The sequence below is a fragment of the Corvus hawaiiensis genome, chromosome 4, assembly GCF_020740725.1.
Source record: "Corvus hawaiiensis isolate bCorHaw1 chromosome 4, bCorHaw1.pri.cur, whole genome shotgun sequence".
Taxonomy (NCBI): domain Eukaryota; kingdom Metazoa; phylum Chordata; class Aves; order Passeriformes; family Corvidae; genus Corvus; species Corvus hawaiiensis.
In genome coordinates this window covers 75498616-75521601 of record NC_063216.1, presented here as the reverse complement: position 1 = coordinate 75521601, position 22986 = coordinate 75498616, and the positions used below count along the sequence as shown (strand labels likewise).

Here is a 22986-nt window from a genome sequence, read left to right as displayed (position 1 = left end):
TCACAATATTTCCTTGCATTTCCTTATGGATGATCTTCCATGTGAGCATGTACAACCCCCCAGCACAGAAGATAACGAGAACAGGGTTAATGTTCTGCTTTGTGAAAAGACACTTGTGGATATCTCAGGAACAAGATGACTTTAAGACTGCTTTCTCCTCAAAATGATGCAGCCTGGAATCCCTGCAAGGCTCTTCACATTAACAGCAGAACAGTGTGAATGGCTTAGGAGAGCACACACTGAGTTACAGCCTCCTCCCCCTCCTCCAGGAACTCCGAGTTCCCTTCAAAAGAAGCTGTTCGTTTTGCTGCTGAACTAACATGATTAAACAAGACAGGTCTGGCAGGGCTCTTCCACATTGTCAAATCTTGAACAAAAGGCATAATTTTCCTATTTCTTACAACTCCAAACAGCCTGCTTACAGAGATGGCAATTACTCACAGGCAGCGTAACTCAAGACCTTTCCAGTGTTTATATCTCCACATGATCCATACATTTACATGGCAACGGCATGGAACAAGACATGTCTTTTCATTTTCCCATCATAATTCATAGCAGGACCCTGCCAAGAAAACACTGGAGCTGATTACCAAGTGTGACTACGATCGGATCATTTAGCAATTTGAGTTTCCACACCTTTTGTGTGAGGCTGGGCTTTGTTTTACTTAAAGCAATAATTAAATTCTAATTTCATAATATAGGTCGTGGTTGCTTCATCTCTCTGTGCCTTCAAGGAAAAGAAAAGCTGCACAGAACACAACAAACATTTTTTAATTAATTTTTTTAAATTACCTAATAAATGTTTACCTGCTTCACAGGTGTGCTTGCTGCAAAGTGACTTAATTATCATTCCCACAGTCCCTGTTCGAAGGATCACAAAGGGATTATACCTTGGTGTTATCCTCAGTAATAATGAATTACTCTTTTATGAAGAACTGAATTCAAAGAAACATTTTTAAGAGTAAAAGTTTTTTATATGATATGCGTTAAAGAAGGAGTTAAGACTTAATAGATTTTAAACCAGGCAGAATTTAAAAACAGAGCAGAAATAGATGATTACAAACAGTCTTGGACTCCTTCCTTCACAATGCTTAAATTTGTCTTCAAGGTTCCCCCAATGAACAAGAAAAGCAGGGCACCTCTCAGATCCATGCAGAATTGTTCCAGAGCTTATTGGAGACCTTTTCCTTTCTTTTGCTCCAGAGCATGACACTCCATGTTTTAGCTGGAGTTGTAGGGTCACTCAGTTTATCAGGTCACATAACACATGGCAGGTCATGACATGTCCCAGCTGGTCTAGTTTTCATTGGATTACTCACCCTCATCTCCAACACAGCAGCATGGGTTCCCACAGGTCTTCAGACCCAGGTGCTGCATGATGGATCCAGTCAATCAACTCCTTTCTTCATCCCTAAGCACAACCTGGAGGTGCTGAGAAGGGTGAAGTGGGCAGCGAGAGACTACTGTGAGTCTAAGATTTAATATATATTTAATATTTAATATGTGATCCTTCCATTTCCATGGGCTTCAGACTAGGCATGGTATTGAGTGCTTTCCTAGAGAGCACAGGAAATCAATCAAATAAAGTGCAGATAGTTCTTATTTAAAAGAAAAAGGAGAGCCATATCAAAACTTGGTCATATGCCTGTCTAAAAGTGGAGACACTTTTCTCTCTTTTAGAGAACCATGGTTTGGATCTCGATTTTACCAAAATTTTCTCACTTTATCTCAAGCACTTGTCACTTTTATTGCTTCTGCTGTCTCTGAAGGTACCAAACAGCAGTGATTTTTCTGTACTGTATCTCCATCACAAACCTCATCTGAGTCAGCCTGTGAGTGTTTTCCCCAAACAGACATAGTCACAGATCTCTGTGGGTATACCCTCATTATCCAGAATGTCTGGGAATCGGGTAAAAACACCTTTCATCCTGTTCCTAGCTGACCTTTTTCTTTTTTTTTTTTTTTTTCAATTGCAATTGCATGCAAAAAAGATTTAGATACAGAAGGCTTCTATTATTGTTTTGGAGTTGCAGCCATAGAAGCACAGAATCACAGAATGGACTTTAAAGATCATCTAGTTCCGACTCTCTTGCCATGGGTAGGGACACTTTCCACTAGAGCCATCCTTGTCTGCACTCCGAGATGTAATTCAGGTGTCTGCTATGTCAGCTGAGCAGATGTGCCATGAGTTTCCCCTCACACAGTGTGGTTTAGTTCCTGCAGGACATTGTGGGCTGATGTTTCTGTACATTTTAGCTTCCTGCGACCCTTTCTGTGTATACCTATAATTAGAGATCATGCATGGGGGCTTGCTTCACTCAGGGCTGCAGAGCTCAAATAATGTGCTCTATAAAGTGTATTCATGTGACTTAAGACTTAGTAGCTCCTCTTACATGTTCCATGACCACTTTCTTTAACAATATGTTTTAGTACTTCTATGACTTTTTTTTTTTTGTTATACTTCAAAGGGCTTCTAAGTTACTGTATCCATAATCCTTCCCAGAACCTGACAGGGAAGGTAGCTGTGCACAGTCACCCCTTCTTACAAATCAGCAAGAGGTGCTTATGTGAGTTTCCCACAGCACAGAAGGGGCAGAATCAAATTTAGGATTAAGATTTCAAAACATCTAGGACCTTCTTTGTTGTGTAGGTCTATAAACATCCATGAAGGATTTGATGTTCCAGACCAGAGAAGGACCAGCCTGACCATGTAGCTCAGAGCCTGTTGGATGTGAAGAATGTGCTTGTGCCCCTCTGTAGGCAAAGACGAGTGAAAGGGTTCTTCAGAGCACTATTTAAACGTGCAACAGACCCCTTGTTTGAATCATCCCCTTGTCTTTCTCGTCTGAACAGACAGTTTGCAGTGTTGAGCTTTCTAGTGTAGCTGTGTAAACACAGGTAGTACAAATACCCCTCACTAATGCTGCGTGACTAAATGCAACGATTTGCCTTCACCCGTTGCACAACGCTCACGCTCAGCTGCGTATGTAGAATAGGTTTTAATTCCAAATAATTGCTGGGTTTTGGTTTTGACATATTGAGTAGGATTCATTTGCCTAAGAACTGACATTTCAGACATATATATGTGAGGTATTGTACTGTCAACAGCTGCTGCAAATGCAGGGTGGTACAGGTCTACCCCAAATCCTTCTTCATGTCATGGAGCTGTCTGAACTTCCCCAGGGTGATCAAGGAGTCCAGGCACCTGTGTTTAGGCAACCTTGATTTATCTATTTGTAAACAGAGTCTTTGATGTCATCCAAGGGCATCAACTCTTCTTGGAAGATGGACATTTTTATTTCTTCACTTTTCCACGTGCCAGTAACTCAAACAATGAGAATCATCCTGGTTCTCATTTACCAAATCCTCCAAGCAACTTCATGTAGCTTCACGGTCTGTCAGTAATTACACTGTGAAAATTCACAAAATAATAGAAATTTGTCCCTGCTTTTAAATTCACCATGAATTGAACCCAATTTTCTTTCCATTTAATAATTGGAATAATATTTTTGTCATTGCTTTTTCCTTCTTACGGGCTTTGACCTTTTTGGGGCCTAAAAAATAACTAAATGAGAGCATGGATTGTATTTGCATTATAACTCTATTGAGCAAGTGTTTTATGACTTGAAGAGCGCAGAAAATTAGCACTCAGTGTGGAAGAAAGTCTTCTACGGGTATCTCAATTTTTCTTTCTGAAAGAAAGCTAAAACAGCCCCAGAACTACCCCATTTTGGATAAATACTCTTCCTATAGCAATTACTGCCCTGTCTAGCTGTAGTCCAGCATTTTTTCAGTTGTTGTCAGCTATGACCTTAGAAACAGGGGAAGATAGGCCAGACTGAACAGAGCATGGCCATGTTGTGGACTGGCTATGATGGGAATGCCCTTCAGCTCTCACTTTGCCTCCTGATATGTCTTTATCTGATGTGTCTTTACTTCCTGATGTATCACGAGACAAGCAAACAAATGAAAGATGAAGAAAGGGGAAAGGGCATATCTTTATTTACTTTAATTGTCTAAGTAGTCATTCAATCTCATCTATGCTAATTCAGGCTTCTTCTAGAGATCCTTGAGATAGAGGCACTTCCAGAGGCTGATTCTGTCCTTTTGCCTCAGGCACTTAGTCAGTGACCTGAATGGCTAACAAGGCCACTTACAGATGGCTATAAAATAAGAAAGATGAATCCTGCCCTTCATGACCTGCCAAGCAGAGACAGCAAGCACTTCTTAACCAGAGCATCACAAAAACTAAATTCCACATCCATTTTATCACCACCATCCACCAGATGATGTCAGAGTTGTTAGAGGTGTAAACTGAGGTGGATGGTGAATCTACCTAATTGTCGGCATGCAAAGAATAAGTGATGAGGTGGTAAGAAATCTAATTTCTCCTTCTTGTTCTCTGCTTCTATGCATTGAAACAACTTGTTTCTCTGGAGCTCAGCTTAGATTTAATTTGGAAACACAACTGGTCGTTTTCCCCCAGTGTGATTGTGGGTATTCAGTTTAGTTGCTGATATGTCATCGGGCCTCTGAGACATCTACACAAGACCTGATACAAAATCCAGGGGACACCCACATTTTTCTTGAGAAGCAATGAAAGACAGTCAGGTCATCCAAAGTAATTTCAGCTGGGCATAGATATTATTAGGCAATGAAAAAGGTGTGCTGTTGCTTACAGTTTAAGACACCTTCATTTAGGTGACTTAGATGATTTAGATGTCCAAGATCTCCTCATAAATAATACAGATCTAGTGCTTAATTTAGATATCTAAGAATAACTGCTATTCTGGCATTAATTCCATGTTATACACCTCAGTTTGGAAAACCTTTACATTATCATGTTGCAAGAGGTTAAAGCCATTTCAATACTGAGATATCTTTTTCTGTTGCTTGATACACCAGAAAAACTGTTTTGATGTTGCTCTCTAGTTAAAGCAGGAATCTGTTCAGGGAAGATCTGTGCCTATGTGGTTTGTAAGTGTCTCTTGGAAGTTGATCACAATGACCCTTTCTTGCCCATATAGAGAACCACAGAATCATTTAGGTTGGGAAAGACCTTTAAGGTCATCGATCCCAACTATTATCCCAGCACGGTCAAGTCCACCACTAAACCATGACACTAAGCACCATGTCTACACAAATTTTAAACCCCTCAAGGTCTGGTGAATCAACCACTTCCCTGGGCAGCCTGTTCCAATGCTTGACAACCCTTTCCATGCAGAAATTTTTCCCAATATCCAATCTAAAATCCTCTCCTGCTGCAATAGATAAATGTATGTCTTCCATCACTGGGCTAAAAATTTTACAATGCGGACAGACAGAGAGACAGAGACAGGAAAAAAAAAGAAAAATTTACATCTCAACTGCATTGCATAACCAGCAATCATTGTAATAGAATTACTGACATTATGGGCTGCTAAAGGAACAGTTAGTAGCTTGTCTCACTTGTCTGTAATTTACTCTGTGTCTATTTAGCCTTGATGTACAACCGAGGTCAATTGCTGTGCCGCTTTCCTATCTCCCTACTTTGGAGTTATAGAGAGAAATGTGTGCCTCATGAATGACTATCTCTCCTGGTCAAGCTTGTCTCTCCCGCCGTTCAGCAGTGCCATGTGTTAATAGATAGTGCTGAACAGTTAATATCACCAGCTAATTGGCAAAGCATGTGTGAAGCAGATGTATTTAAATATAGAACGTGGAGGCTGAAGGAGTAACTGAAATGCATAAGTGATAAGGATTTATTATTAGAGCAGATTAATGAGCCCACCTTTTTCTCCTCCCCCCTTCATCTCTCATCCTCTTCCCTGACCAAGTGTATTTTTAATTCTTCCATTTCAGGAAGGTTTTATTCCACCGTAGAGAAAATTCTGATAAAGAATTTTGTGTTGGCTGTATGGCAGCACCTGGAAGGCCAAACCATATTTTCTGTGTACTGAGTATTTGTGAAGACTCAGGTATGTAGTAAAACAGTAACAACTGATTATAAAGCATAGGTGAAGAAGGGATATGTGAAAAAGGGATGGAGAGAGGGAGATGTGTATTTTTCTAATTCAGATCTGTTGTCTCAAAGATCTAAAATATTAAACAGGAATATCCTTTTCCCTTTGGCTGAAGTTTCAGCCCTCTGCCCAGCATTGTCTACTCAAAGGCAGCTTTCTACTGCCCTTTATGGGAAGGGCCTCAGTGCTTCAGGCCACTTTCCTCCTTGAGTCTAACCTGCAAAAGGAATGGAGGTAGTTTTTGACATATCCTCACTCCTACATTTAGCTCCCATGGAAACTTGCATCCTAACTTTAATCTACCCCCAGAATTGAAGACCAGCTTCTGCACTTTTATCAAGATGCACATCCTTCAGTTTGCCCTCAGATGGGGGGGTTTGGAGCTTATCTCTCTACTATGGAGGTTGCTTTTCACTCTGAGACACCCCAATCACTTCGTAAGCATCTCTTATGTGCCCTGAAGCCATCGTGTGTGTATTTGTGTTCTCTGCTCTGCAGATGGAGAAACTGAGATCCAGAGATGATCCTGACGATGATCCAGAGATGATCCTGATACTCGTGATGACGAAAATCTAAATTAGAAGTCAAATATTGATCATGAATGAAATTGAAATCAAACAGAAAAATCCATAAGGAAAGATACATTTTCATCTATTCTCCCCAGCCCACCATTATCTTCCCCAGTGTTTTAGCAGGTAGCAGTAGGCACAACAAAGCAACCCATCACACAAAATTAGTCATGCACACGAGCATGCTCAAGCTTTTATTTGTTTCTGGCTTAATATTTTCTCTCAAGAAGTTGGGATTGAACAGCGATTGGGTTCACCGGCAAAACAAATCTCCTTAAATTCAGCTTGCAGCCAGGTAAATGCAATTTCCTTGGTCTTGGACTGGACAGTTTAGAGTTAACTCACTTCTCATTATCAGGTTTTCAGTTCCAAACAGATGAAGTTATTATTTAATTTGTTTATTAAACATGTTGATTTTAACCATGTCTTAAGTGGAAATATGGTTCTTTAAGCTTTTTCTAATCTGGTAGGCCTGAGGATGCTTTAACTGTGATGTGATGCTGAAGACAGGAATCCCAAGTAAACACAGAACCCTTCATCCCCAAAATTTCCACGTGAAGGAGGACTGTGTACATGGATTAAATAGGGAGGTGTAACACACTCCTATCTATCTCTGATCAGGACAGGAAGGGACTTGGACACCTTGGTACAACACAGAGGATCTATTTCCATATCTGTATCCACTGCCTGCTCTACACACAGGCTAATGAAATAAAAACCAAATTAATATAAATTTAAAAAAAAATCTGCAAAATTTTCTTCAAAAGAAATAATAAAAAAGCTGGTTATTTTCATCTTTTAGATAAGTGTCTACGTTTGTGTAGAAAACCACATAAGGATCCAAATCATCCTCAGTTTTACCCATGAGACCACATGAAAATGAAATAAGGGCAGGATTTTCCCAGCAAACAGAAGTTTCTTCGGGTTTATCCCACACTTTGACACTTCCCATGGTTCAGTGACATGATTTGGATTGTTATCCATCACAGGGTTTGCTTAAGTGAGCTTGGGTTTTGGCACACCAAAGCTCCCCTGAGCTGCAGCTTTTGTTTTGATTGTTTGGGTTCTGTTGGGAAGATATTTACAGTTATTCTAACATTACCCTTTGCAAACAGATTACCATTGCAAATTGCACTAGGGGGAAGTGGTGAAAATTTTTGGGCAGGATTAAGGTAATCCTAAAACAAGATAATAAAAAACACGTATAAGTGCTCTATTTTTAAAAGGAGACAAGATGAGACACATAATCTCTTTCAATAAGTTTTCTGGAGCAATAAACCTTTAAACCCAATGTACAATGTAGATGTGTGTTTGTGTGTGTGTGCCTGTGTACATGGGTATTTTCTTAAACTTTCCTTTGCCAAGATACAAAGCCCAGCTTGTCAGAGTTACAACATGTTTATAAATCTCCTCTTCAGTGAAATTTGTCTGACATCAACCTTCAGCTCATGCAAGCATAAGTCTTCTTTGGCAGATGAGTGTTTGGGTTTTTATGTTTCCTTTTTTTTTTTTTCCTCCGAACCTATTTTTTAAATTATTATAATGTTATTGACTTTTTAATAAAGGTAATAAAAGGATTCTCATGCCAGAGAAAAGAATTTAATGTTTATATTAACTTTAAATCTTGCCTTCTTACTGTCTGTAACCACATCATCAGTAAACAAAGGCCAGATTATTTTGTAAAGCAGATGTTATAGTCTTAATATTCTTTTTTTCTTTTGAAACATGTGGTTTCTCCCATTATTTGATTAAGAGCTGAATGTTATCCTTTATATTGTGAGTGGCAAAAGCCCTGCTGGCTCAAATCGAATGGAAAGAAATGTTTGATGCATATGATTGTAAGCATCACCTGTATTTCTAAAACAAGGGGCATATCTTTTACAGATAAAAAAAATGCCATTGCTATATGGGGCAATTTATCCTGCCCCTAAGGCAGCGTTGTCATAACTCCATGGTGCAAATTGTTGCAGCTTGAAAGTGGAATTGCTACAGCCCTATCTTGTAATGAAGGCAATTTATATTGGCTGGAAACCTACCCCAGTGATTTAGATCCTGATCTTGTTTACAAAAGGGTTGATGGCAAAATTGCTGGTGGATTCAAATGAAAACCGAAGTCAAATGCCACTGAAGCCTCCAGGACTACTACACTTGACTTGAAAGGCAACCAAGAGAATGGGTGCTCTTATGAATTCACTGTCATGGAAATGACTTGTAGGAGGCAGTTCTGCCTGGGATACCACCCTATGAGGCATGTGGTCAGGCAATTTTGCCTGTAGGATCCAGCTGGATTTAAGACGAGATCAGATTCTCTGCTCTTTTCACCTCCTTTCTTCTTTCTATCTGGCAGAACAGTAATTTGTGTCATGTATGAGGAGTTTCACCACAAGTACTCTTAAATCTTTTCGTCTTTTTAATTATGGCTTCCTATTTTTAACTGCCACCTCTTTAATCCTGAAAAGATAATACACTGAGCTCAAATCCTGCTTCAGGGTGGCAGCTAATTGCATATTTGGCCAAGTACTGGACTTCCTTTCTTATAATGTTTGTCTCAAGTGCTCAACAAAAGCAATTTGTGGTGCATTTTACTAGCCAAATGTATATAATATTACGTATTATTAGAATGTTATTAAAGCAAAGACTTTTGTTGTTCTCCTGCCAAACACAAAGAACTCTTTTCCCTTGTATAAAGAAGTTCCAAAGCTAAAACTTCCTGCCTCTTCAAGCTTCCAGCGGTGTCCTGACCTCAATGTACTGGGAAAGGCTATTTTTCTCATTCCAGGAAGAAGCTGTAGATATTTTCCATTCTTGTGACTTAGGGCAGGACAAGGTGTGACTGCACCACGTGTGGATACCTCTGAGCTAATTCCCACTGACTTGTTTGGGTAGTGCATGCAGCAGAGTGAGAGAAAAGCCCAAATTGCAAAGCCTGACAGAGGAGCAAGGTTGCAACTCTGCTCAACTCCCTGCTGCCAGCAATGCCTGAGGAAGCTACTTTAAAGCTAAACTTATTACAGACACATCTTAACCTTGTCTGAGCTCTTCTTTTACCTTTTCACCTTCTTTCAGCTCACCTTCTAGCTGTAGTCCCTGATTCTTGCTTTTCCTGAAAACCTTGTCTATTCCTGGTGTCAATGCTGGAACAGCAGAAGCAGGAACTCATTCAAGACCCAGAATAATTTAGAAAATTACTTTCTTTTCCAGATCAAGAAACTGAACCACACAGACATTCTTACCCAAAAGCTGGTCTCTGGGGTTGGAGAACAGGAGCTGTGTAGAGGGACTGCAGGTTTGTAAATGACATTTCCATGCATGGGGATTTAGGAATGGGACTAAGCTCCAGCAAATGCGCCACTATTTACAACCCAGCCTGCTGTATCCCCTGTATTGGGGTATTCTTTGCTTTTCTGGTCTGGCCTTGTCCTTACACCTGCTGTATCCAGTAGGACCAGGCCTCACTGCCTGACTCTCTACCTCTTCCTATCCGAGTAATTTCCTTCAAATAAGCACTGCAACAACCACTTCCTACCATTCCTCTCTTCCAGTGGAGTTACAATGATCCCTCTTGGAAACACAGAAGAAGGAGAGACTGGAAAGTATTCCTGCTTCAAATGAAGTCCATACCCACACCAGAAATCTTGTAGCAGACACTTCACATCCTGCTGAGGAGATACCAATGGCTTCAAGTTTGCATCAGTGAAGAACTCCACTGATGAGACCTCTTCTATTAAACCTATATTTAGTGTAGAAAAGTGAAATTCCCACAGTTCCCGGTCCCTCATACAAGAAGGACATCAAGGGACTGGAGTGTGTCCAGAGAAGGGCAACAGAGCTGGGGAAGGGTCTGGAGCACAGGTGTGATGAGGAGCAGCTGAGGGAGATGGGGAGGTTCAGCCTGGAGAAAAGGAGGCTCAGGGTGATGCCATCATTCTCTACAACTCCCTGACAGGACGGTGCAGCCGGGTGGGGGTCAGTCTTCTTCCTCAGGTAACAAGGGACAAGATGAGAACAAATGGCCTCAAGTTGTGCCAGTGGAGGTTTGGATTAGATATTATGAAAAATTTCTTCCTTCTAACTGTGGCCAGGTATTGGAACAGGCTGCCCAGGGCAGAGGTGGAATTACCATCCCTGGAAGCATTCAAAAAACATGTAGACGTGGTGTTTGGGAACATGTTTTAGTGGTGCATGTGGAAGTCCTAGGTTAATGATTGGACTGGATGATCTTAGAGGTCTTTTCAAACCTTAACAATTCTCTGATTCTAAGGTGATGTCAGCAGGCTGGAGACACTGGAACTGTGTTTGAAAGGAGGCATCCAAACCTGGTATGATCTTACCCATGCTGTTTATAGACAGGAGTGAGCTCTCCTGAAGCTTTTCCCGGGGGACCTGTGAGTCTGATGACATAGACACATATTCCTGGTGTCTACATTCTGCCTTTCAACAGCACTAATGGGTCTGTGTCACTTCCAGCCTAGGGCTGGCTGCTCTCCAAGCTGGGAAATGCCTGGACAGCATGAGCCTAGGTTCAGAGAGAAATGCAGTCTCTGTTTGCTCACCTCCCACATCAGGGCTCCCTCACATGCCACAAGATAGGTGTTGCTGAGTCCTGTTTTGTTTTGGATTTTGTTGTAGATAAGTAACATGAGAAAGCCTCACAAACCCATCTTTCTCTTCAGTCTGTACAAGAGTTAAGTGGAAATATGATGTATTTCGCTCATCACTCAGGCTTTTACACTAGTGTAAAATGATGATTTTGAAACATTAGCTTTTTTTTCCTACCACTTTGCCTTGACCTGAATTTAGGGAACCGACAGATCCTTTCCACCCTTCCTGTTCCCCAGAAGAAAAAATGAAGGTTAGGGTTTCAGCAATTCTGATGTTATTGTACTTAAAAGATCCAGTTGGAAATGCAATGAATAACTTGCTGATGACATTCCAGTGACAACTGAAGTTAATAACAGTCGTAAAAAGTAATTTACTTCAATTGACTTATTGCAAATGCACAAGGGCTGTTAGCTTCATTAATGCAAAAAAGTAGGAAAAAACCCGCTCTGTTTTCTTTCTTCCTTTCTTTTTGAAGTTGCAAATATGTTACAAATAAACTGCTAAATAGGTTTAATATTTGACATAAAGAACCTCTGTCCCAGATGTCTGACATAGTTTATAAATTATGACACTTATAAAAAATGTGTTATTGCTGTACTTTATTTTGTTTTAATGAGTGGATAATATTCCTTGAGCAACAAGGATGAAAATAAGTCACCAATAACTAGGTAAAGTCCTGTAAAACACAGGTATCAGCATAGATTCTCTTCATATTTGAGCAGTGCAAGGCTTAAAGAGGCTCAGTTATCTAGAGAAAAATTTAGTATGACCATTTTAGGAGTCTGTCTTCAAATATTTTTAAGCCATTCCTTAATTTTTTTAATGTTTCAGATTGTCTTCTGGGGAAGAAGGCAAATCAGAAGTCTCCATGTTACTTCTTCTGTGAAGAGAGCAAACTTTATTGTTGCACTAAGTCACTCACAAGAATGAGAAACGATGTCTTTAATGCCAAAGATTTCATCCATGACAATGAGGATTCTTTTTTCCAGTGACTGCATCTTAACCTTCAAATCCCAAAGGTCACAGAGAGGTAATGTTTTCATTAAAACATACCTGCTAAGGTGACCTAAGCCTTAACATAAACAAAGTCTTTTAAATGCAGACACCTGAAATACCTTGGTTTTCAATCCTGGCTCCAGTGTTTGAATCTCAAAGGTGAAGAAGGCATACCAAATTCCTTTGAAGCCTGGTTTTCTAACCCTAAACTACTTACTAGAGGTAGATTTCCACTTGAAAACAATTAATCATGCATGTGGAAATCACGTTTTTAGCAAATTTTAAATATGTGGTATTGTACACGTATGTGTACCTTTCCAATTTGCAAAGGTAGCTATTTTAAAGTAGAAATATCCCAACTATTTTTTTATTAATATAGCTTATATTTTTATATGAATAGGTAATACAAGTTTTCTATCAATTAAGGTAAAGGAGGGAAATCCCAAGAAGAAACCTTTTAATACAACATATAATCTTTTGCTGGCTACGAACAGATTGTGCCAGAATTTGAAGGGCACAAATCATCATAAAACTATGTGTGCAATGTATATAAATTAAAAATCTTAATCCCAGGTCTCCCTGCTTGCTGTAAGGGTGAAGCAGTAGCTTTTCCAGGACCTCTGCATTTTAATATCATTGAAACCTCTACATTCAGCAAAGGTATCGAGTCTGCTCCTGGCTGACGTGCAGCCTGTACCGTGCTTCCTCCAAACCCCTCTGGGAGACAGGTGCCAGATTTATGTTTCTTCTGTTTGTATAAGGAGGCAGGATAGGCCTAACCTTAAGGATTTTCTGTCCCAACACCCTCACTCACCTCCTCTCCAGCAATTTCTATTTCTCCTTTAATTATTCTGGTCCTGTGCTATAAAATATAAATTCTATGTATGCATGTTCCTGTCCTCTTGTCAGTGCAGGACATTCAAAATCCACGGCTGTTGATAAATGGTGAAAATAGGCAGCAGGAGAGAGTTTTCACAGGGTTTCAAAGTTCTTTTTGAGATTGTCACAGAATATGTTAAAAATGTCTAAAAAAATCATAGTTTACAAGGGAAATATTACAGCTGCAGCAATTTGCTCACACTTTGCTAATAAATAATGTCTCTTAATTTTGTCAAGGCTGGCTCCTCCAGAGAAGCAAAACTGCTTAATAGTAATAACTAGAGAATTACACATTAAATATGAAAACTAAAAGTGACCATATCACAGAACTGAAGTGCCATGTAAAATATAGAAGCTAGTAAAATATTTATTATACAGTTAAACAGTGTAATGGTTCAAAGGAACAATAAGGCTAAAAGAAAATATTGAATTGTGGCCCAGTCCTGAAAAATGTTCAGCTCTCCTGACCTGTATGTTTGTTCTGTAGAATAAAAAGGTAGTGTCCATATATTTAATGTCTGCAAAGTTTCATGTTAGCAAAGCCACGCAAAAGTTGGACCTACTCAAGGGTGGAAAATCAAGCAAAAAATTAATTCCCACGTAAGGAATGCAACAATTCAAGCCTGTGTGTATTAAAGCAGCAACTTAGGAAAAGAGTGAATGAATGCATGTGTGACAAAAATGCCAATAACTGGTCACAGGAGTGGGAAACTGCCTTGGCTCTTGTTTCAAAGTTGGTGGTGACCTGTGGACTCCAGTGGGATTTTGCATCAGGTCCTCAAAGACCCGTCACAGTAATTCCACCCTTCTCTGCCCAAATTAATTGAATGGGCAGCATGGCTGTGGCTGATTTTCCTTTTAACAGATGACCACTGTCTGTGATATCCATGGGGCTGTGTCAATCACACCAGCTGCAGATCCATCTGGGTCCCAAATAGGAATTTCTGATTTGTTATGTTGGATGAGATAGGAAATAATAAGAATCTGTACTGGGATGCTCAGTCCTCATTCTTCATTTCTACTTTCTCAGAGTAGGAGAGAAGGAGAGGGCATTTGATGAGCAGTCTTAATCACTCCACATAATCCCCCACTACGTGATGCTTAGATAGGTCAGTGGCACAGAAACATCATTACATCACAGCTGATTTAAATTTTGTGCAGCTCTAGAAGGAGGTGCTGAGCAGGGATTCCCTTGAGAAGGGCTTTGCGAAGTGCTGTGAATGAGCCCAGGTTTGAAAACTGAGGGCCACTTATATTCCACGTAAATTATTGGCTTTAAAGAGGAACTTTGGTTCATAAAATGGTTTCCAATATTTATTTTGATTTGACTTTCTTTTAGCTTTTCATGTTCTAAGAAGGGGGGACGGGACTCTTTGCTGGGGTCTTTTCTTATATATTTTCTACATTTCATGCCTGCAGTCTCAAAAGCTCCGAAAACAGATGCCTGATTTTCAAAGCAATTTTTACTTTCTTTGGCAATGCCAGCTATTTTACAGTAGAAAATATAAAACAAAACCAAAGCCAATGACTTTTGATATCTTCTGTTTCCTTATTACTCTTTGTTATGCTTGTTAACCAGGGTGACTGGGAGTATTTTAAACACTTATAAGGTATACATTTCTTCCCCCGCCCCCAAACATATGTTTATTTTACAACAACATGAACCTTGGGGAAGAAAAAAGTAGCTGCTATTATATATTTTTTTCAAAGTGAAGAAGTAAACATGCAGCTTTCACATTTGGTACATCAAACGGATGCTATTTATTTAGTTGCTTGAGGCAGGAGGCCTGATCAGAAGAGAATTTCTTCTATGGTCTAAGGTGGTAAACTATTTTTAATAAGAACAATGCTTAAGGAAAAAAATTCCTAAAAACCCTCTTCAATCAGTTGGAGAAGACAGAAGGGAAATCCCCTCTTGTGGAGAGGAAAGGTAAAGAGCTCCGTGACACATCCAGCTTGGGCTGCCTTAACCTTCCTGTGTTGGATGAGGGAGTCATTAGGGATCCTCTCAGCTGGAAGTAAATGTGAGAATACATCACAAACATCACAAATCACATCAGAAACTTGCCAAAAAGTTCCTGTTTCTCCCTTGTGGACAAGCAGAGGTGAGGACAACCAGGTGAGTGTTCGATGCCTGTTCTGGGGACATCGCTCAGAAGGTGACGTCCAACCACTCATCCTTTTCCACCAATTTCTGCCTCTTTTGCATAATAATATATGCCTGAACATCCAGATACTCCAGAGAAAATAAGAAATGCTGAAAATTATAAATGGGGAATAATTAGCAAGTGAAATTTCCCAAAGTAGACGTAGTTGTCTGGGTGAAAATCATCCAGCTCAAGCCTTGAACCCAAGCCTTACTCAGTTTATGAGTATAAACATAACCCAAAATATTCTGATATTAAACTACTTGCCAGCATCTTAGCTAGAAACTGGAATCAGCTAAATGAAAACTGAAGTAAAGAATTGCAAACCCCAAGACTATCGAACCCATTATCAAGAACCATAAGACTTACAATACAAACAGGACATAAAGGTTTTATTTCTGTATTTTCAAGGTTAAGCCCTGAGACTATGGTACATTTGTCACTTGGTTTCTATCTTCAAAGTGACTAATTAGTTATGAGTGCAAACCCAGGACAGACCTCTTGTACGCAGCCAAACTGAAATTTGTTTCACCATGCAAATAAGAATATGATAGAACAAGAAACCTAAAAATTTATTTTAGACTGTCAATATTATATTTGGATAATAGAAAACATTCTGAAAACCATAAAATGAATTTTCAAATAATAAAAATGCTAGAGTTTTACTCTTTAGGCCTAAGATTCCAGTGTATTTCAAGTGTTTTTTTAACCACAATGAAAACCTTGTCTTACAACCACATTTATCATAAAGTATTTTGGTTTTCGTCTGCATACAGAACTCTCCAAACAAACGGATACAGTCTGCTCTGCAACACATCCCTTTGGTGAGAAAATGCACTCTTGTTGCCTTGACTAACAAATAATAACCAACATGTTAATGGGAAAAGATAAAACAAGGCTCTGAAATGCTCATTTGGGTCAAAATGAGTTTATTTCCCAGGGCATAGGGAATCCCAGCTGAATTGGTTGCTGCAGTGATATAAGAAACATGCAAACTGTACCCTTGATTAGAATCTGGAAGAGAGAGATAAAAGGTTTATCTGTGTGACAAGAGCTGTTTGATGAGCTATTAGATGACACTTTTTTATGTTTGCTAAAATCTCACAGCTTTTGTTGCTGCTTTGTCACCAAAATCATCCCCAGCTCCCAATTGACAATCTTACTTTCCAGAGGAAAGTAAGGCTTTCTGGCAAACAAAAGTGATGAGAGCAAATATGTAAATGTCATTAATATTTTGCTTCTAAAATACGTGTGGATGTGTGTGTGTGTGTGTGTAAATGTTTAGGCACCATCATGCACTGTAAGGTGTCCACCTGTCCACGTGGATTTGTTTGTGCATGTTTGTGTTTCACTCACCCTTTAACACATCGATTTTCAAGTGCTCCTGTGCTTGTGAGTTGGCTAATTTATTTCCTAATTAATATAAACAAACAATATTGTTTATATAATTAAACGATGTTATTACAACATATTATAATACATGTTATCAATACGTACAGTAGATAATATGTAATATAAATACATTATTATAACACCTATCATTTTAAGATACCAAAATTTGTGATCTCTATATATAATATCAAATATGATCATTCTAACCCCCTGCCATGGGCAGGGACTCCTTCCACTAGACCAGGTTGCTCAAAGGCCCATCCAGCCTGGCTTTGAACAGTTCCAGGGACTGGGCATCCACAACTTCTCTGGGAAGAGATATGCAATATATAATAATAGTAATGCATATATTATATATTATACTATACACATTTATATCAGTACATGTATATTATGTGCACATGCAAAAAATAGATTAAAACCTAAGTTTAGGTAGAGTTTGACATATTTTAATTTCCATTTAATTCTTTTTCTTGGAAAAGAGGGCCCAGTGAGACCCTGTGGTTACCTGATGGAATTCATCCGTGGTTTTGGTATGAAATAAGGGTGGTTACAGTCACAGTAGCAGACTGAATGAATCAGGTAAATGGTTCTGAGAGACAATAGACAGAGGAGCAGACTTTGAGAAGTGTGATGGGGATAAGGAATGCAGCCGTCCTTGATCAAATTTCCCAGATTACTGTATCATATTTAGGGGTTTAGTGCAGCTAAAAGTTGCTGCCTCTTCTCTTGACACCTTTTAATCTACTTCCTACAGCACATGGCTATAACTCACTCCCACTCACTCCACAGTTAGATGTGGAAAGGCCTGCAGGGAAAGTCCTTTTCTTCACAGGGCTTCATAAATTCTGTAAAAATAAAAGAACCCTCCCCAAGAATAATTCATCCTTTGTTTTACGTTAAAAACACAAAACCAGGGGAGTTTCCCACACAGAGAAATGCTGTCAGAGCTGAAGTTGTGCACGGTCATACGCTGTGTACTGCACCCCTAAGTTCTTATCAAAGCAGAATGAACACTGCCAGCACCTCTGAGGCATGTGCCTTTTGCAAAATATCATAACCAATGTACCTACAGGCTTCTGCCCTCCACCCATTCTTCCCCGAGCTGCAGTTCACATCCTGCTTTTCCAGATCATGTGCGTGACCCAGAGTTGTACTCAGCACTTTTCATTGCTGATTTTCTTGAGCTTTAGTGGTTGCATCACACTGGGCCAAGAACATGACACCTGTTCAGAGAAGTGGTCCAAGATGATTTTCCACCTGTCTGATTCTTCAGCAGGCTGGGAATGATAGTGGCTTCCCAGCGTAGCTTGCGGCAACTCAAAAGCTTCTCTAGATCCCATCAAGAGCAATTTTACTTCCTAAATGGGGTTATGACTCACAGTCTTTTTGGATTTTGATAAGACTGATGACATTGCTTCTGTCATCGCTCTCTCTCCTCTGCCTCACCCGTCTGCCAGATGTTGTCTTTCACAGAGGCAACCAAGCTGCCTGTTTATTCTTCTCTTTAGCCTGAAGTCAGAGGGATTTGAATTCCCAGATAGGGCTACCAGGCACCCAAAGAGCTGATCCTCTCTTGCTCCTGTCTCAGAGAGCTAATCATCAACTGTGGAGCCTGGAGGACAATTAGGCATGGGGTGGCTTCAGCTGTGGTGGCTAAATGGGAAGCAGATGGGATTCTGAGATACGTACTGAGAACATATCTGTGTTCTCCATAGCCATCAGTAGCCATAATCTGTGTCTGAGCTACATTTCCTTTGTGACTGGTGGACGAAAAAAGCCACTTTTAAGACAAAGTTCACCTTATAAAATAAACATGTACTAAAGACTGTATAAATCATATCTCTTGACTATCAAGGGATCTTAGGAAGATTAGGTACGATGCTGACATCTGAAAATAAGGAAAGTGAACTTATTCCCACAATAAGTTGGAATATTGGGGTGGTTTCTTGGTCACAGCAGTAGAGTAGATGACCAGAACATGATCATCAGCTGTGTTAATTTATATCATGTGTTTATTTACAATAATTCAGGTGGGTTAGACTGTAAATTTGTGTTCCAGGTGCTTTGACATTCTCCAAGTAACATTTTGCAGTTGGTTTCCAGGAACATCAGGGAAAAATATCCATATAATTTGTGTGTATATGTGCATTTTTATATATATGTGTAGGTATGTGCATGTGTATATATGTACATGTGGAAGAGCCAAAAAATGAGCTAAAATGAAAATATACCAGAAACGGACTAATAGAAGTTACTCTACATAGAACAGATCAGTTCTCCAGGTCTACCTTAATCCATACATTTCAATTAAATCCCCTTCTCTGCACTTGAATCCATTCACTAGATTAAAGCCATCCACTAAAAGTACTTATTTCACAGTAATACGGCTATTAACTGGCATTTTTCTCCCCTGTTCCCCCATCCCAGACCTCTTACTGTCTTCCTGGAATGATTTATCATGAATGGTGAGAGTTCTCATGTGACCTTGTAGTGCAGAATAGCTGGAAGTGTGAATGGTGTTTGGAAGGACTCATTGTCTGAATTTTGTTATGCCAAAAATAAGCACTTCTACTCAGGCTCAGCCTAGTTAACAAATTTCATCAGCATGCAAAGCAGTCACTGCTGCCAAATTGTGCAGTAATGCAGACTCAGCAGAGCTAGGTCATCTTCAATCCATAATGTCACTGATTTTATTTTATTTTATTTTATTTTAGTCTTACTCTTGACTTTTATCTCAGGGTAAATGAGGTCATATGACCACCAGAAAGGTTGCTTTGGGTTTGTACTGCTGAGTGAGCATCAAGCTTCCTCTTTCAGGGAAAACCCACCTGAGCTATGCTAGATCTTAAAATATACTGGACATTAAAATGACAAACATTGATTTCCTCTTTCCTTCAACTGGAACACAAGCAGATATAAAAGGGGTTTAAAAATATTGATTTTAATGTTAAAAGGTGTTCTCATAGGAAGAAAACAACCACAATGATAAGAAAATGCATTATGGAGTCAACAATTAAAAATCACCTGTGTCTTTACAAAAGTATTTTGTAAGCCACCATATTAAATATTATTACCATTATAATTAAAATATTTACAGTGTCATTGTTAAAAAGTAGAGAGACTACTCACTCACTGGAGATGTTTAGAGCATGTGAATATTGCAGACTGTGGAGTCACATGGCAAAGAAAATTGAAAGAACCTTGGAATAAGGTTGGAAAATTCAGGGATTGCCATGGGAATGGAATCTGTGTAACAGGATGAGAATGATTCTGTTTTGAATCTCCACATGGTTTCTACAACTTCCACTGCAACTGCACTTGCAGGGGCCTTAAGTGGAAAGCTGTGATTAAAGCTGTCCTGTGCTTGCAGTTTCCACTCTCAGAGGAATTCCAGCATTTGGAAATTAGTCCTTGTTTTGAATCACAACAAAGCAGTTTTTCTCTCAGATTTTTCCAGGAACTGAAATGAAATAATGATAAAATACTTGGGTCAATCAAACAATTGAATTTCAGTTAAATATATGTATATATATTTTTTCCTTGAGAACAATTATTGTGTCAAATTCATTTCTAAGTTATTTTGAAACCAATTGAAAGTATTACAGTACAATACATCTGCATTTTTTTTTTTTTTCTGGTGGACATATTTACAACTTCATATAATTTTATTCAAAGTTTCTATTTTGATTACAGCATTTTGTGATGGGGAAGAAGATGGCAGAGTGGAAGATTTTTAAGCTGACTCCAGCTTTGCCTGGGAAAAGCAGAGACTTGTGGGTCTCTGCAGGAGAGCAGTTCCTAAGACACATGTTTAATCTGGATTTATTCCCTGTGAAACTTCATAAAAAGACCCGATGGCTTTACCTTTTTTTAAATATTCAGAAGAAGTTACTGCTTTTGAGTAGTTGCTTCACTGCTTTTGTCAAGGATGTTTTTTGTTTAACAATATATTTCTCTCTTTATTTTGTGGCACTTTAATGGTTTTATAGCTTTTATTTATTGATTGGGAAAAGCAAGACTTGTTTGTACAGTTTCAGCTGTACAAGCCAAAGGACAGAGCCAATTCCTGCACAGAATTGTGCCACCAGCTCCAAAAAGGTAAATGCAGAGAAACTGTCCTATAAGAGTTGAGTCATACTGGTGTAAAAGGAAACTCAACATCCTCTGAAGGGTAGTATTGCAACATTGGCATGAATCTGCCTGTCCTCATCATGTGGATAAACAGCAAAGCAACACCAAACAACCCAAATACCTCTCAGTAAGACACAAACACTGTTAAATATTAGTTGGATCTCTAGGTTTGTTTTGCTTTGAATAAATGAGGCATTTTTGGAAATTGTGTCCAGGATGTAGCTGGAGCAGATTGTTTATTCATCAATTGGGATTTTAAATAATACTTTTTGGGGCTAAATTTCACTGTAGTGAGGTCATAATATGTACTGCTGTTATGGAGGAAAATTCAAAAAAATTCACAGTCAAAAGTTTTCAGGTCTGAGCTGGAAAGAGAAAGCTTTCAGCTTTCAACGGGACTGATTTTTTGAAAGTCAGATACTCTGAAGGAAATAAAAAATGTATGCTCCAACCCAAAATTTATTTTGAATCATTCTTCCTAACCAATGGCATTGGTGGAAGAGTCAGGAGAAGGTCCTGCTTGTGGTAAGAGGCATTCAAGTCCAGGCGCTGGATTTTGATGATCCTGGTTGTTGCCTTCCAACTCTGGATATTCTATGATTCTAAGTCCCCAAGAAAGAATCATTCCAATCCCTGAAGCTCTCACAAGCTCAGCAGGTGGTTTGTAAAGGCAACATTGCTGCCTTCTGTTCACTGGAAGAAGATGAATTCACGCAGAAAACCTGCTGAGGAGGCACAGGTGGAATTATATCTTCTGAATGACCTCTTAGTACAGGCTCTTCGCCTTCTGTTTAAGCTTAGCAGAAGTTTTGCTGAACTGGGATCCAGGACTCCTCACCCAGAAACACTGACTTGCCCCATACCTCAATTTCCCTATCTGCAGGATGAGTAATAATGCTTTTAACATCAGATTATTATTTACATCAAGTTAGTCATTAAATGCTGTCGAATTTTACAGCATTCATTAAAATGCTGTAAAAACCCCAAGATTAATCAACTATCCATTACTCATTGTGTAGAATTACTCACAGGGCAAGTTTCTTCCTGATCAGATGCCCACCACCCTTTTAACCAAAAGAATAAGATGACTAACAGAAATCACTGCAATGTTCACAGTGAATGACAAATAGTTTTATTCTGTGAATCCTTCTACATATGGTTAAAGACACAACCAGATGACAAACAGCCTTTCTGCAAATGCTCCTATGAACTGAAGCCACTCCTTGCAAACAGGCACGAGCAGCGAATTAAAAACACACACCAGATTTTGATCTCAGTTCAGCAAGTTTTGCTTGGGCACAAGTCCATTGGCTTCTTCACCCAACCAAGTGAGACACAAATCAGGATGACATATTCATGCATGTCAGATAAAAGTGTGCAGGGTTATGTCCATATTAGTCATGCGATAACAGGACAGATGCATGTTAGGGTGGAACAGTGTTAGCAAATTATCTCACAAAAGGCTATTTGTCTTCCCTGGGACGTGTGCCACCATTTCAACAAGTCTGAATAAATCTACATTCCTGACTTCCCATCATGGAGGCTTAATCCAGCTCGGTCAGCAAGAAGATGCAGGTTGCAATAAATCGGTTGGAGAAGGAAAAGCTTTCAGAAAGTTTTGGATCTGCCCTTCTGTGTTGCCACATTTCTGCAAATGTGGCAACATTTCTGCAAATGTGGCAACATTTGCAAATTTCTCACACTCAGCAAACTACCCAGCAGCACACTGGGGAGAGAGAAGGGACCCATGAAGATGCTTGCAATCCAGCTAGGATGTGGCTGGCTGGATTGCCTTCATAATCACTGACCAGATGTTGAAACATCAGTGATGTGTTTTGTCTTACACAGAAATAAAGGCCCTAAAGAGAGCAGCTGTTCCAGAGTTCACTTGGAAAGGAACTGAGGGAGACCAGTAGAGTGTGCTGGTCTGTTTGGATGCAGATAAACTTCACTTGAATTGTGAGTCAGAGCTCCCCACACCTGGCAACCTTCAGCAATGGCAAAGTGTAAAACTGGTTGATTTGACCTGTTCCTGTACTAAACAGTAGTGACATGATGACAAATCTGAGCCCTCTGTGCCTCAGGTCCTCTATCTGCGACAGTAAGAGCAGCATCAGCACAGAAATAGCTGGAATTTAAGCTCCCAGATGGATTTGCTTAAACCACGACTGTATTGCCCTGAAGTGCACTTAGGAGCACTCACTCTGTCTTTCAGCAGCAGTCACAGAAGCCTGCACCAAAAACCTGTAGCAAGCAGTAACTCCT

The 22986-nt window shown here is 39.5% G+C and overlaps 1 long non-coding RNA gene across 1 annotated transcript; it reads left to right on the top strand.

The window, feature by feature from the left end:
• The first annotated feature begins 1354 nt into the window (after nt 1–1354).
• LOC125325545 lies at nt 1355–10428 on the top strand. Its single transcript, XR_007203377.1, has 4 exons — nt 1355–1465; nt 5842–5957; nt 9773–9857; nt 10114–10428. It is a non-coding gene; the product is annotated as an uncharacterized LOC125325545 (long non-coding RNA).
• The last annotated feature ends 12558 nt before the right edge of the window (nt 10429–22986 follow it).